The 10,936-nt window shown below is 40.3% G+C and overlaps 1 pseudogene; it reads left to right on the top strand.

The window, feature by feature from the left end:
- The first annotated feature begins 3,389 nt into the window (after positions 1–3,389).
- Positions 3,390–4,790, top strand: LOC112068967 (interferon alpha-1-like; annotated as a pseudogene).
- The last annotated feature ends 6,146 nt before the right edge of the window (positions 4,791–10,936 follow it).

The following is a 10,936-nucleotide window of genomic DNA, read 5'->3' as shown; positions in this document are numbered from 1 at the left end:
AACCGTAGGATAAAAAAACGTGGCATATAAGCAGACAATGAAAGCTATAATAATATTCGATGATGACTTGTCTTACTCAAGAAAGCAAAAAATAGACCATGTTTGTATGCAGCTTTATTAACTCAATGGATTTTTTGCCAACTGATATGTGAAACGTATTATTGCCAAATAACAAGTGATACAGGCAACAACATAAAAAAGTTAAACAAATGCTAAATGCTAATAAATTAATCTGAGCAAATTCTACATCACCACAAATAGGATGGATTTCGCTGCCACAAATCACATATGAAACTGGGAACTTCCAACCGCAGTTGTGGTGTCATAGGACTCGTTGGCAGCGCACCTGCTGTGGTTGAGTTGAGTGAAGGAAATAAATATATATATATATAAATATATATATATATATATATATATATATATATATATAGTGTGTGCTCTCCATGAACACAGCGCATGCGCATGCGAGATCACGCGATTGGAGGTTCGCGACAACCTGGTGCAGTTCAAGAAATTCCTCGAAAGCAGAGTCAAGCCATGAGGAAGAAGAAGTCTGTTGGAGAACCACATAATCATCATTGGAGACATGTGACATGTTTCTGAGCCCGGCTAATAGATTGATAGCTGATATAATTACTGACTGAATGATTTATTTATAAACATTGGTTGACTGACATTTATATGTGAATGTATAATATATAATAAAATCAAATAATTATTCTCTCATCATTTTTTTAAATTCATTTATATATTCAGTCATTCATCCTTTCATTATTTTATGCATTCATTTGTTTATAGACTTACTTTTTAAAAGGAGCAATCTGCTGTTCTAACAATACCAAAGCGGTCACTGAACCATTATTTTTCTAAATAGCTGAAGATTGGCGTGGGGAAAAGTAATCATTGTCAATATTCAAATATTAATGCTAACCTTGATATGGTTGAGTATCTACCTGACTCTGTTCTGTTCTGCTTTTACACGGCAGCATCCGATCTGTGCAGGTGGACGCAGTTCATGCGCTAGTGCACTATTTTTGCACCTGTCCGCTATTTGGTGTGTAAAATGTGATGCTCAATATATCTAATTATTACACCTACATTTATTTTATTGTATTATAGCACGTTTTATGTAACCAATACTTTCACTCTCTGTACCACAATGTTTCATTTCTGGATACTATTCCAATACAGTTCACTTTTTGATATTGATATGACCTCATTTCAGGGTGGACAATTTACAGTTCTGTGTCTTAAAGATAAGTCGAGCGCATGTTTCCAGAGCATGTGTCACGGCCGATGCTGGAAGAAGACCAAGGTGCAGCGTGGTGAGCGAACTGCAAACATCTCTGAAGCTGGAAACACTTATCTCCCTCACTAGCTTTAAGCACCAGCTGTCAGAGCAGCTCACAGATTACTGCACCTGTACATAGCCCATCTAAAATTTAGCCCAAACATCTACCCCTTCCCCTACTGTATGTATTTATTTATTTATTTTGCTCCTTTGCACCCCATTATTTATATCTCTACTTTGCACATTCTTCCACTGCAAATCTACCATTCCAGTGTTTTACTTGCTATATTGTATTTACTTCGCCATCATGGCCTTTTTTTGCCTTTATCTCCCTTATCTCACCTCATTTGCTCACATTGTATATAGACTTATTTTTCTACTGTATTATTGACTGTATGTTTTGTTATTCCATGTGTAACTCTGTGTTGTTGTATGTGTCGAATTGCTATGCTTTATCTTGGCCAGGTCGCAGTTGCAAATGAGAACTTGTTCTCAACTAGCCTACCTGATTAAAAAAATGTGAAATAAAATTTTAAAATATAAATTGGAGACAGGTGACATGTTCTTGAGTCTGGCTAATAGATTGATGATGATATAATTACTGACTGACTGATTTATTTATATGTGAAGGCTATGTATTTATTTATAACACAATTAAATGATATAATACATGCATCTATTATCATATAGTTTTTTTCATTCATTTATATATTCAGTCATCCATTTATTCATCCATTCAGTCTTTCATGCATTCATTTGTTAATAGGCAATCTACAGTTCAAAACAACACCATAGTGGTCACTCAACCACTATTCTGGTAAATAGATGAGGGATGGGGTTCCAGAAAAGTAACCGCTGTCAGAGAGCTATTGATTCAAGTAATGACCATCCAAGAGATCAACATTTTAGTTTCAACTACATTTTAAAGCTATACAGTGTTTGTTTAGATGTATATCGTTTCAAACAATATTATAAAAAAGTACATTTTGGGTTCTGTTGAGGTAAGACAGGTGGACTGAGCTCATGAGGCCTTTAAAAGTTATATATTCTTCAAGAGTCAATAGGTAGCCTGTGTATCATTCATTTAAAAGTCCAAAATTGGATGTAGCAATCACAGAAATTGCCCCTTTAACTAAGCATATCCAAGACGATGAGATGTGGTGTTATTAGGAATTAGGATTTAGGTATTTTTCTACTAAGCCTACGATAATGTTATCACAACACGTTAGCACATTGGTTAATTTAATTTCTCGTAAGTAATAAATAGTCAAATGTTAATTTTAGCCTGATTATTCAGATACACACGTCATAAAATGCTGATTAATTTCTATATAATCTTCAGTTATTATCAACAGTTTAATTCGAATGTWTAGACATGAATGGGATTAAAGACAGAAGATGCAAACAGAACGAGATCATATTAAATGATCATCTCTCACTCCATCTCTCACAGACACACGCACGCACGAACAGAGCGAGAGAGAAACAAACAAATAAGCAAATAGCAGTTTTGTGATGAACAAACAAACATTGTAGTAGGCCTTCCCTTAGTCCATAAAAGTGCTATTAGTTTAATGTTGGTGTTGATAAAGACATGAAGAGGTCTACTGCATTCATTGTAAAGTTATGCGGTCGATTCTCTCTCTTTCTCTCTCTCTCTCTCTCTCTCTCTCTCTCTCTCTCTCTCTCTCTCTCTCTCTCTTCTCTCTCTTCTCCCTTCTCTCTCTAGCTCTCTCTAACCCTTCCTCTCCTCTCCCTCTCTCTCTCTCTCTCTCTCTCTCTCTCTCTCTCTCTCTCTCTCTCTCTCTCTCTCTCAACGTTTGAGGCTTTGAGTTACATTTTTTAAACCTACTTAGGACAATGTGCCTCCTATGAAGGGAAAACTCGAAACATGATGAAGGGGAAGTGGAAGCACACCGAAAAGAAGAAATCCGGAGATAATGGATTCAGAACAAAACCACATTCTGACTGGAGAAATTTGCAATATACTGGCAACAGGTAAGTCAACAACATGCTATCATTTGATCATTGCTTCAGGCTTCAATTAATTATTTCAGGATTATATTCAACTAACAATGACATCTTCAGCAGATCATCTAACTACCCTAAGAATGGCAATTCAGACTATCACTTGGATGAGCGCCTTCCTCTGCCTCGTGCAAGTTTTCTCGATGCCCATGCCTTGCCAGCTACAAGGACAGCTGGTGCGAACAACCCACAACCTACTGAGAGACATGGTACATTTTTTAAATTACTTTTGACTTGAGATGTATTATCAACTATGTTTAACTGAATAGCTCAACGTGAAACCATGTGTTTTCTCTTTCTTTCAGGGGGTTATTTTCCTCTAGAGTGCCTGCAGGAGAATTGCATGTCATTCCCAGCCACCGCATTTGCAACCTCCGCGCGCGCCACAGGTAAGGGCACGCGAGCATATCCAAGGGTTCTTTACAGCATGAAAGAGTATTTGCATCCGTTAGGATTAGAAAATAGAAAACTTTTAAACTGCCATTTATGTTATTTGAAATTATTGCTGTTGTCCGTTTCAGTTGAGCAGCAGTGGTGCTAAGGCTATTTATGAGACATTGAAGAAATCGACACATTGTTTGGAACCGACGAGCTGCCGACGATGTGGACCAACAGAAGTTGGGATATTTTAGAACATTTCTACCGTCAGATGAAGAGAGCAAATGTGTGAGTACCTACCTATGCCAATACAGATACTTAACTGTTTAAGTGTGTTATGGTGACATTTAATTATTTTCTTCTTTTGTCAGATGATGGGGAGTGTGGATACACGTGATTATCTAGTCAGGGCAAAAGCGCTGAATACGTACTTTATGAACATCGCCGCTGTCCTAAAATAAAAAGTAGGGTACACGCAAATACACTATAATGGATGATTTTAATTATTATTCTCGCCTGCCTCTTTCTTTCTTTCTGGCAGATGATGGGCAGTGTGGATACAAGTGATTATCCCATCAGGGCAGAGGGCCTGAAGACGTACTTTGGGAACATTGCAGCAGTCCTAAAAGAAAAGGTAGAATATAGGTTGAAAACAAATAGACACATTGTTTTGATAATATCTCTACATAGGACAATATTACCCTACATTGCCCTAACAGTTTATTTTTATTTTCTCAGGAATTCAGTTACTGCGCCTGGGAAGTGGTTCGAAAAGAGCTCCTGTACACCCTAGAATTCATTCTGAAACAYAACTCTGATAGCCTTCTGTGGTCCAACAGAACATGAATTTGAACTTGCAGATCTTTTTTACTATTGTGTTTTACAATTGTGCTTGATTTTAAAAGCCTTCTATTCTACAATCATGCAATGTGCAATGTCAAACAGCAATATTATACATGTATTTATTTATTTATCAAGGTTATTTATTTATGTAGGCCTATTTATGAATGTATTTATTTATCTATTTGARAATCGTGCCTGTTGTTGCTCTTCATCAAATGTTAAGTTAATAAAAAAADTATACTTTTATTAAATATTGTTCATCTGAGTGCTCATTCTGTATCCAAGTCTGTCGTTGTGTTTTTATGTATTTATTTTTTATTTAACCTTTATTTAACCAGGTAGGCCAGTTGAGAACAAGTTATCATTTACAACTGCGACATTGTCAAGATGAAGCAAAGCAGTGCGACAAAAACAACAACACAGAGTTACACATAAACAAACTTACAGTCAATAACACAATAGAAAAATGTATGTACAGTGTGTGCAAATGTAGAAGAGTAGGAAGATAAGGCAAAAAACAGGCCATAGAGGCGAAATAATTACAATTACAATTTAGCATTAACACTGGAGTGATAGATGTGCAAGTAGAGATACTGGGGTGCAAAAGAGCAAGAGGTTAAATAATAATGGCTGGGTGCCAGGGTTTTTTGCTCCAACTCAAGCTGTACCTGGCTACCGTGAAACCAACTCCCTCGGATGAGGAGAGGGTGAGTGCCCTCGTCTCCTGCCAGACGGGTCGTGCTCTGGAGTGGGCCAACGCGGTCTGGAATGGTCCAGACTCGGCAAAGGAGCCCTATCCAGAATTCACCCGCCGCTTTCGTGCCGTATTTGACCACCCTTCAGAGGGCCGAGCGGCGGGTGAGAGACTATTCCATCTTAGGCAGGAGAGGAGGAGCGCGCATGATTTCGCGTTAGAGTTCCGGACCTTGGCCGCTGGGGCTGGGTGGAACGACAGGGCCCTGATAGACCACTACCGGTGTAGTCTCCGGGAGGACGTCCGCAGGGAGCTAGCGTGTCGGGACGCCGCTCTCTCCCTCGACAAACTAATAGACATGTCTATCCGGCTGGACAATCTGCTGGCTGCCCGCAGGCGTTCGGAGAGGGTCCTGTCTGTTCCACTWCCTAGCGCTCCCGCTCCCATTCCGATGGAGTTAGGGGGGGGCCGTGCCGAGGGGTACCGAGGAGGAGGCTCCTCCTGCACCAGCTGTGGTCGGAGAGGACACACCGGTGCTGGGGGAGCCTGTCTGGGAGTCGAGAGGGCAGGCGGAACACTTCTCGGTGACCCCAGGTGAGTCAGCACCAAACTCACCTAGAACCCCCTGTTGGTCACATGACAAAAGTGCAAGACACTTACCTGAACTGAAACCTGGAGATCATGTACGACTCCGAGACATCAATACAGGAACCTGGATGCAGCAAGGGTGTGCAGAGAGAAGTTGCACCGCGATCCTATGAGATCCAAACGGAGCATGGGTCACAACTGAGACGAAACAGAGTGGATCTAAGGCTTCAGCCATTCACACAAGGGACTGAGGATCATCAGGAGGATACTGCTGAAGCATCAAATGTCTTTAGAAATGGACGATTCAGTCAGAACACCCTGACTGACAATGAACGCTGTCCAACTGTTTCAGGAAGCACTTCAGCAGAACGACCAAAAAGGACTGTCAGAGCCCCTGAAAGGCTTATTGAGAAATTGCTAAAAAATATATACACTGCTCAAAAAAAAAAAGGGAACACTTAAACAACACAATTAACTCCAAGTCAATCACACTTCTGTGAAATCAAACTGTCCACTTAGGAAGCAACACTGATTGACATAAAATTTCACATGCTGTTGTGCAAATGGAATAGCTACCTCCACCTTTGTGCAAGAAGAGCACTGCCAGAGCCCTGCAAAATGACCTCCAGCAGGCCACAATTGTGCATGTGTCTGCTCAAACGGTCAGAAACAGACTCCATGAGGTGGTGTATGAGGCCCGGCTCCACAGGTGGGGGTTGTGCTTACAGCCCAACACCGTGCAGGACGTTTGGCATTTGCCAGAGAACACCAAGATTGGCAAATTCGCCACTGGCGCCCTGTGCTCTTCACAGATGAAAGCAGGTTCACACTGAGCACATGTGACAGACGTGACAGAGTCTGGAGACGCCGTGGAGACGTTCTGCTGCCTGCAACATCCTCCAGCATGGCCGGTTTGGCGGTGGGTCAGTCATGGTGTGGGGTGGCATTTCTTTGTGGGGCCGCACAGCCCTCCATTGCTCGCCAGAGGTAGCCTGACTGCCATTAGGTACCGAGATGAGATCCAGGCCCTTGTGAGACCATATGCTGACACATGCACATGTGTGGCCTGTTGGAGGTCATTTTGCAGGGCTCTGGCAGTGCTCCTCCTTGCCACAAAGGTGGAGGTACGGTCCTGCTGCTGGGTTGTTGCCCTCCTACGACCTCCTCCACGTCTCCTGATGTAATCAAATCAAATCAAATCAAATTTTATTAGTCACATACACATGGTTAGCAGATGTTAATGCGAGTGTAGCGAAATGCTTGTGCTTCTAGTTCCGACAATGCAGTAATAACAACAAGTAATCTAACCTAACAATTCCACAACTACTACCTTATACACACACACAAGTGTAAAGGGATGAAGAATATGTACATAAGATATATGAATGAGTGGTGGTACAGAACGGCATGGCAAGATGCAGTAGATGGTATAGAGTACGGTATATACATATGAGATGAGTACTGTAGGGTATGTAAACATAAAGTGGCATAGTTTAAAGTGGCTAGTGGTACATGTATTACATAAAGATGGCAAGATGCAGTAGATGATATAGAGTACAGTATATACATATGAGATGGGTAATGTAGGGTATGTAAACATTATATTAAGTGGCATTGTTTAAAGTGGCTAGTGGTACATTTTTACATAATTTCCATCAATTCCCATTTTTAAAGTGGCTGGAGTTGAGTCAGTATGTTGGCAGCGGCCGCTAAATGTTAGTGGTGGCTTTTAACAGTCTGATGGCCTTGAGATAGAAGCTGTTTTTCAGTCTCTCGGTCCCTGCTTTGATGCACCTGTACTGACCTCGCCTTCTGGATGATAGCGGGGTGAACAGGCAGTGGCTTGGGTGGTTGTTGTCCTTGATGATCTTTATGGCCTTCCTGTGACATCGGGTGGTGTAGGTGTCCTGGAGGGCAGGTATTTGCCCCCCGTGATGCGTTCTGCAGACCTCACTACCCTCTGGAGAGCCTTACGGTTGTGGGCGGAGCAGTTGCCGTACCAGGCGGTGATACAGCCCGACAGGATGCTCTCGATTGTGCATCTGTAGAAGTTTGTGAGTGCTTTTGGTGACAAGCCGAATTTCTTCAGCCTCCTGAGGTTGACCTGTCTCCTGGTAGCGCCTCCATGCTCTGGACACTACGCTGACAGACACAGCAAACCTTCTTGCCACAGCTCGCATTGATGTGCCATCCTGGATGAGCTGCACTACCTGAGCCACTTGTGTGGGTTGTAGACTCCGTCTCATGCTACCACTAGAGTGAAAGCACCGCCAGCATTCAAAAGTGACCAAAACATCAGCCAGGAAGCATAAGAACTGAGAAGTGTCTGTGGTCACCACCTGCAGAATCACTCCTTTATTGGGGGTGTCTTGCTAATTGCCTATAATTTCCACCTTTTGTCATTCCATTTGCACAACAGCATGTGAAATTTATGTCAATCAGGGTGCTTCCTAAGTGGACAGTTTGATTTCACAGAAGTGTGATTGACTTGGAGTTACATTGTGTTGTTTAAGTGTTCCCTTTATTTTTTTGAGCAGTGTATATATATATATTTTTTTTTTACAAAAAAGGGTCACCTGGACTGAATGTTTTGTTAATGTGAAAAGAAATAGAGCCACAATAGAGTATTGTTGGACAGACTATATTTAGTTGAAAAAAATATATATAATTTTTTTAAGGAAAAAAATATTTGGGGAAAGAAATGTGTGTTATTGAAAATTGCATGTTATGCAGGTCGAGGAAACAAATGTGATGTGACATGTGTAGTTACATAGAAAAGTAGTTTTCTTTTAATAACTTCTCTAGGATAGGGAGCAGAGTTTTCACTTTGGGAAAAATAGTGTGCCCAATTTCAACTTCCTTCTACTCATCCCCAGAATATAAGATATGCATATTATTAGTAGATTTGGATAGAAAACACTCTGAAGTTTCTAAAACTGTTTGAATCATATTTGTAAGTATAACAGAACTTATGTAGCAGGCAAAACCCAGAGGAATAACCATAAAAAAACTAAAACAATTTAAGTCACTGTCTGTTCAATGAGGTTTCATTGGAAAGCAAGATTTCAAATCACTGTGGTCTCAGTTCCTACTGCTTCCACTGGATGTCACCAGTCTTAGGAAATAGGTTGAGGTTATTCATTTGTGCAAAGAAGAAGAAGGCCATCAGAAAGTAGAGTAACGTCATGTGTACTGTTTGAGAGTTGCGCAAGACTAAAAAATGTAGCGTTTGTTTGTTGATCTCCTGTATTGAAAACAGATAGACCCGTCTTCAATTTGATCGATTATTAACGTTTACAAATACCTTAAGTTGTATTACAAAAGTACTTTGAAATGTTTTGGCAAAGTTTAGAGGTAATTTTAGAGATATTTTTGTAGTGACTTTGCGCAAATTGGAAGCTGTTTTTTTCTGGATCAACGGCGCCAAATAAATGGACAATTTGGATATATATGGACGGAATTAATCAAACAAAGGACCATTTGTGATGTTTATGGGACATATTGGAGTGCCAACAAAATAATCTCGTCAAAGGTAATGCATGTTTTATATTTTATATCTGTGTTTTGAGTAGCGCCGGCATGGTTGAAATATGCTACACTCTCTTTGTTGACATTGTGCTATCATCAGATAATAGCATCTTATGCTTTTGCCGAAAATCCTTTTTGAAATCTGACATCTTGGCTGGATTCACAACGAGTGTAGCTTTAATTTGGTATCTTATATGTGTGATTTAATGAAAGTTTGATTTTATATAATTGTTTTGAATTTGGCGCTCTACATTTTCCCTGGCTATTGGCCAGGTGGGACGCTACCGTCCCGCTATCCCAGAGAGGTTTTAAAGGAAAGAAGATGTGTTGTTATGTGTTAATAACATTTAGACTAAATTACCCAGTAGGCTATGCGGGCGCGGGAGATGGATAAAGAATGCCTTGCATGGCTAAACATGGAGTTTTCTAGCTGAAGTATATGTTCATTAAAAGTAGTTAAACCTACGTCCTGGTTTGTCATTATATAAGGAACAAACATAACACTGGAGAGCACAAAAAAAAAAAGAAGATATATATATATATACATTTTATTTCTTCACTCAACTCAACCACAGCAGGTGCGCTGCCAACACGTCCCATGACACCACAACGACGGTTGGAAGTTCCCAGTTTCATATGTGATTTGTGGCAGCGAAATACATCCTATTTGTGGTGATGTAGAATTTGTTCAGATTAAACATTTGATTATCTTTTTTTGTTGTTGCCTGTTTAACTTGTTATTTTGGCATTAATACGTTTCACATATCAGTTTATAAACAATGTTAAAAAACAACAACAATCATTGAGTTGATAAAGCTGCATACAAACATGGTCTCTTTTTTGCTTTCTGGATTAAGGCAGTTCAAAAACGCAGGTTTTTCATCCTAGCTCAGTGATTTCTGTGGTGGTGTGGCAGCCAGCCAGCCACAAACAAACACTACACTGCACAAGAAGTTGGAAATCGCAAATTCAACAATGAGTGAATTGGAAGAAATCAGTGGCTGTGGGTGTTCGGTCCAAGTCTGGGTTTAAGGTTCTCTTTTCCAAGCTTAAAAGGATAAATATTCAACATTGGCCATGCTGTCAATCCAGCACGACTTCTGCCGTGTTCAAAACAACTGGAAACTCTGAGCTGTGAAATCTCAGACTTCAGTGAGTTCAAGACAACTCGGATCTCTGAAACAAACTAGCTCTGACTGAGAAAATAGGKTTTGAACGGTCATCTAACTCAGAACTGCAAGTCGGGAACTCGGGCCTCTTTCCAGACCTCTGACATGAAGATTACTGACGTCATGATTCGACTTTGTTTTTTTTCTTCCCAGTTGTTCCCAGTTGTCTTGAAAGCACCATAAAATTTTGATGACAAAATTTTAATAATAATTTTGTCCCATTTCCCCTCATAATTTAGCCTATGTGTTCTGGTGCACATGTAGCCAGCCTATAGTCTGTTTTAGAGAAATGTCATCATCGAATATTGTAAGAGCTTTCATTGTCTGCTTATAAGCCCCGTTTTTTTATCCTAAGGTTCTGACTTGGTGTACAGGGAAAACACTGTGAATAAGGTTGAATGATTCCCTTTATAAGCC

This window comes from Salvelinus sp. IW2-2015, unplaced genomic scaffold, assembly GCF_002910315.2.
Source record: "Salvelinus sp. IW2-2015 unplaced genomic scaffold, ASM291031v2 Un_scaffold807, whole genome shotgun sequence".
NCBI lineage: Eukaryota > Metazoa > Chordata > Actinopteri > Salmoniformes > Salmonidae > Salvelinus > Salvelinus sp. IW2-2015.
The sequence above is the reverse complement of the archived record's forward strand: the minus strand, read 5'-3'. Positions and strand labels throughout refer to the sequence as shown.